Source organism: Hipposideros armiger, unplaced genomic scaffold (assembly GCF_001890085.2).
Source record: "Hipposideros armiger isolate ML-2016 unplaced genomic scaffold, ASM189008v1 scaffold_29, whole genome shotgun sequence".
Lineage (NCBI taxonomy): Eukaryota > Metazoa > Chordata > Mammalia > Chiroptera > Hipposideridae > Hipposideros > Hipposideros armiger.
The window spans coordinates 2,431,560-2,437,559 of record NW_017731379.1 but is presented as its reverse complement, the minus strand read 5'-3'; positions in this window follow the sequence as shown (position 1 = coordinate 2,437,559).

The following is a 6,000-nucleotide window of genomic DNA, read 5'->3' as shown; positions in this document are numbered from 1 at the left end:
CACTGTTGGTCACACATCTGAAAATGGCATTTTGAATTTAAGAGTTGTTTGGTGGTGACAGTTGTCTAGTTCATAGACATCACCTTTTTCCCTTTCATGAGTGGTTCCCAACCAGATTTCAAAGTATCTTAACTTTTATTTCCCAAAACCGAATGTAGATGTTTTGTTTATGGATTATATATGGATATGCTTATGGATATGCATATGTGTGTATATATATTACATAATACTTCCTTCTTTGGGGGAGGGAGTCTATAAAAATCAAACTGGTAGACTGTGAAAAGGTCAGACTTCAGAAACAGTGGTAGCTCATATCACATAGGCTCCTCCCTGCAATATGATTTTCTCTCTCCATCTCAGACACCTATAATCCAAATTATTGTATGTTATAATCTTTAATAAGATTTTTTAAAGACAGCATTATTTCTTCCTGTTCTAAAAATATAAAACTCTGGCTAATTTATTTTGGTAGAGGAGAGAATACCAGGAGAGTCAAGATAAAAAGACTTGGAAAATAGGGTGGTTCTTGTGTGATCTTGAGGAGACAACTGAAGAATAGTTAAACCTAGAAACTCCAGTTCTGATTTACAGAGCAGGAAGGACAGGATTGAGAAGGCTGATTGCATGTATTTGTATACGTATATGTATATGTAGGTATATATAGTATATATTTTAATATGGAAGCATCACAAATTTGTGTATCTTCCTTGTGCAGGGGCTGTAGCGTTCCAATTTTAGTATATGTACTGATCAAGTGAGCACTTGATAATATTTATTAGGTGGATGTGTAATATGTGAATTATTACTGAGACAGGAAATGCTGTTTTTGAAGAGTGTAATATGAGTCTAGGAGGGCTCAGGAGTTTCTCTTGGTAGGGTGGATTCTCCCATAGTCTTGTTCTAGATTTCAGACACACCCGGGAAAAACCAAGCAGGTGACCCTGTGCGCTTAGTGTTGAGCACAGGAAGGTTTATGGACACGTGGAAACACAACTTACTCTTGCTTGGGAATGGAGACACTCTCATGATGAGGGTGATTTCCAGCGAAAAGGGCCATCGTCACACCTCCTTTATGTGGAGCCCTGCGACTTCTCCCAATGTGTGAGTGTAGGAGGGGCTGCTGCCTGAGCTTTCCCCTGAGTGTTCTCTGTTTAAAATTAGAATTAGTGTTTGTGCAACTGATCTTTTAAGTAAAGGTGATCATTTGGCACATATTGAAAGAGCATTGTTTTGTACTTGTAACTTTGAACTGACAGCCTATTTTTAGCAGCGCTTGGCTGGGTTTTTAAATGTCGTTTTGTCAAATTTCATCTTTTTAGACTTGCTCTTTCAGTTAACGTGAATAGCAGCTTGCTGAACTGCACCAGACATCACAGTGACATCATTAGCTCCAAACCCTGGGAGGAACTATTGTAATTTATGTTGTTTAAATTTGTAGAGCGTCTTTTCCTTTGTTTTATGTGAACAGCACCACTACCTACCAGGAAAGGACGCACTAAATGAGATCAGCAAAAGGGGTGTGGAATATGTAGATAAGCGCAGTGACTACTGGTCATGTTAACATTAGCCATATATTTCCTAAGATTTTGACAATATTCAGATATACAGACTATTGCTACATGGTAATTGTAGTTTGGAGACTCCTTATTCCAGAAGTAAGGGAGTCAATGGAATACGTGAGAAAAGTGATCCTATCTTTAGAGTGATTTGAATCTAAGGGTGAGGTGCCAGGCAGTGCCAGCAACTCATACTTACCTGGCAGGGGAGATACCATGATCATGAAGGTGGTTTTCCCAGGGCGAGGCTCACCCATTGCACTCCGGGTGTGCTGACCCCTGCGATTTCCCCAAATGTGGGAAACTCGACTGCATAATTTGTGGTAGTGGGGGACTGCGTTCGCGCTCTCCCCTGGTTTAAATTGTTTAAGGGAAGAATATTTGACAATTTCCTGTGTTTTGTCTAGATTTTTGTGCGGTTACCAGCAAGAACTCTGAGTACTTGGAAGTTGTCTTTCTCGGTATTGTCTGAAGTTTTTCTAGTATTTGTTGAGCAAGTTGACACAAGCTTTTGGTAGTTTGGAGAAACATGTTCATTTTACAGTTTTTGAAATCAGAGGTCTGAAAGAAAGCCGGGCTGCATTTTATTTAGATGTGGTTTCAAGAAACTTAATCTATGTATTTCTTGCTTGTTGTCTCTTCCATTTTCACAGCCATTTTCTGGGCTATTGTGTCTCTTCTGTCCTCAAGTTTGTTGTTGGTTGTTTTTTTTAAATTTTATTGGGGGAATGGTGTGGAGTTGGGGAAGGGTAACAGCCAAGTTGTCCTTTGATCACAGCTAGCTCGGCTACAAGTACAATCGCCATCCGGCTGCTTGTCAGCAGCTCCGGCAGCTCAGCTCAAGGTGCTGTGTTCAGTCTTAGTTGTGGGGGGCATAGCCCACCATCCCATGCGGGAGTCAAACCGGAAACGTTGTTAGGAGCACGTGCTCTCACCAGCTGAGCCATCCTGCCACCTGTTGGCAGCTTAGCTGGGGCTCAGTTCACTGGTTCATGTGGGAATCAAACCTGCGACCTGTTGCTCAGAGCTCGCGCTCTTAACCAACTGAGCCACTCACTGGACCCTGTCCTTAAATCTCATTTTCTGGCCTTCCTACTTCTTCCTTTTTATTAGGACCCTGTGATTACACTAGGCACACCTGAATAATTCAGGATTGTTGGGTCCAAGTGTTTCAAGCAGGGACGGTTTGCGGCAGTGAGGTACCCAAACGGAAAAAAAGCCTTTCCAGAGTCTTTGACATGAATGCAGCAACACTTTTATTCAGCAAAAGCAGAACAGCAGCAGAAGTCAAACAGCAGCAGCAAAGGCAGAACTCAGAACCCAGCAGCAGAGCAGCACAACACAGAACCTGCACCCAGTTAAACAGAACTGGGATTTTTATAACACAATAACAGTAGTGCCAGTGCCAGCACACATGCGCACTAAAAGCAACTGACATAAGCAAGTTGTTTTCCTTGCAGTCCCACCTGGGCCTGGAGTCAGGATTGCAGGTCTCCAAAGCCTGTAAACATTTCCTGACACTGGGAGGCCCAGACACCTGGGCCCCCACAAGGATACTCTTCCCATCTCACATCCTTAATCACATTTGCAAAATCGCATTTGTTACAAAGTAAGGTAATATAGTCACAAATTTCAGGTATTTGGACTTGGAAATTTTTGGTGGCCATTATTCAGCCCACCCCATCAACAAAACCTGCAGCTAGGTTTGTCAGGAGCTATAGAATGTAACTAAAAGGTGTTTGGAGTATGTAAATAAGCAGTGTCTTGTTCACATTGTACATAATTTATGAATTTTGCAAATATTACAATATCCAACATGTCATTGTCTGGCTTTTACAGTTTGGAGAAGTCTTTATTTTGTAAGGGATAGTTTAGAGATTGAGTGACCATATGTGTGAGTGTTTGGAATCTGAGGGTGAGTCTCAGGCAATACCAGTAATTCATACTTACCTGGCAGGGGAGATACCGCGGATCACGAAAATGGTTCACCCAGGGTGAGGTTAACTCATTGCATCCGGGTGTGCTGACCTCTGCGATTTCCTCAAATGTGGGAAACTCACTACATAATCTGTGGTAGTGGGGGACTGCATTCCCATTATCCCCTGGTCATATATGTGTAAATATCAGATATCAGTTAAGTTCTCTTTCTCCAAGACACCTTGCTTTGGTTGCTTTTTTTGGTGGGATTGTCTTTGGATGTGTTTTGGTTTTCTTGGTCTTGTGCTGTCAGTTTTGTCCAGTATAAATACTGGTAAGTGTATGAGAGTTGGATAAGCTGTTTTTTATTATTATTAATTAACAAGATTGCTTCAGTAGGGTTATGTTATCTTTGGTTGTGTGTTTTAAATCCTGAATTGATGTGCTGCAAAGAGTCAAGTGCACAGAGAATTTTACAGATTTGGTGTAAAAAAAAATTTTACATCATCTCTTTTGGGAGGGCAAGTAAAACATGTTAATTAACTTTAACTGTGTCATTACCTTTTTTTTTTTTTTTAAGATTTTTATTGGGGAATTGTGGGGATGGGAACAGTGCTGGGGAATTGGGGGAAGGGGAACAGACAAGTTGCTGCCCTTTTGTTCTTCAGCCTAGTTGTGGAGAACGTTGCTTCACTGGCCCAAGTTGGCACCATCATTGCGCTCTTCCCAGGCGAGGCAGATCAGTCGCCAGCTTCTGGACGGCTGCTCACTGCGGCTGCTGGCCACTCACGCTGGCTGCTGGCTACATACGGTAGCCCATGGCAACCCACTGCTACAGGGGTTGCAGCCTACTCCATCCCTGGCGACTCACAGCAGCCCAGCTCCAGGTAGAGCTGTTGTTCAGAATCTTAGCCGCGGAGGGCAGTGTCACTGGCCCTCATATGTGGGATCCGAACCGGGGCCCTCTGGCGTCCCAAGCCAGTTCTTAACCATCGCGCCACTCGGCCGGCCCTGTGGTTTATTTTTAATTTTTAAAAAACACTTCTGTGTTTTCCTAATTATCTGCAAGGGAAATTCATCACTATTGCAATAATTTGAAATACCCTCCCAAAATATAAAACAAAGCAAAGCTTTTAATAAAAAAAATCATGTGGTCTAAGAAGGAAATAGTCCTGGAGGATCACAGACTATGCCACTTTGGCATAAGTATTGTTTTGAGCTAAAAGTTCTTGGAAAAAAGCACATATAAGAAGAGCTGTGTTTTGACCTCCCCTTTTCTTCTGAAAGCAGGAGCTAAAACTCCCACATGAAAGATGTCTTCCCCATGTCAGAGGAAAAGAAACATTTCCAAACAAGGGAAGTCAAAGCCACAGAATTATGTGCAGACCTTAAAATAATTCTAATCTACCTTTAGCCTCATCATATATGCTAGTTTTTCACAATTGCGTCTCTGTTCAACCTAACATAAAAGCATTTAGGTTTTTCCCCTTTGGGTTTCCATTTCCTTAGAGGGCTCTGTGTCAGGTAAACTTAAATGTGTATACTTTTATCCTTTTAAACTGTCTCTTCTAATTTTATTTTTACGCCTAGCCAGAGACCCTAACAGGAGAAAGATAAAGTTTTGTCTTTACACCACCAAGGTCTCATATCCTAGTTTCTGCAAACAGTTGTTTTGCACAGAGTGCCTAGCCACAAAGGGCAGAAAGAAAAACAGTGTATCTATTTTCATTGTCTAAAAACAAGGCCTAAAAACAAATCTAGCCCGGATGCTGCTTCTCTCTATGCCGGGAACTTCAGACTTATAACCGCGCAGCCCACTTTGGGTCCTCAACTACACGGGGCACCTGTCCGGGAGCAGGATGGCCCCCGTCGGGGTGAAGGGGCTTGAGGCTGTATGTCACATGCATTCTCTTCAGTCGTCACAGAAACCTTGTGAGGTAGGCAGGTATATTACTCCCACTTTACAACTTTGGGAGATGGAGACTGGGAGACTGAGGGTATGACCTAGGCCCAGAATGGAGCGGCGATTCAGACCTGGCATAATCGCTGTGCGGCCTTCCCCTCTGCGGGCTGCTCGCCTCCACCTCCCAAAGTGCCCTGTCCTGCGGCGTGGAATTGAGACTCGTAACAGATCCACGTCAGAACCTTTCCTTATCCTCGGAAAGGCGAGAAATTGAAAATTTTCCACAACTACACCTGTCCACGATCGTCTTTTGGATCGTCGCAAGGACTGACAGTGGCGTAGAGTGACAAGAGGCGGGGATATGTAGATGAGGAGAGCGGTGACTGCCGGTTCGAGTGTATCTTTGCGGGTGCAGAATTTCCTCTGGATGTCCAAAACTATGTACTCTGGTATCTGCCATATAAATAACCCTGCAAGTTCGAACAGACAGCTTAAAAGAATGCGGAATATAATGCACCATGACTACAAAGTGTGTTAAGGATGATGGTGAGGTGCCAGGCAGTGCCGGCAACTCATACTTACCTGGCAGGGGAGATACCATGATCATGAAGGTGGTTTTCCCAG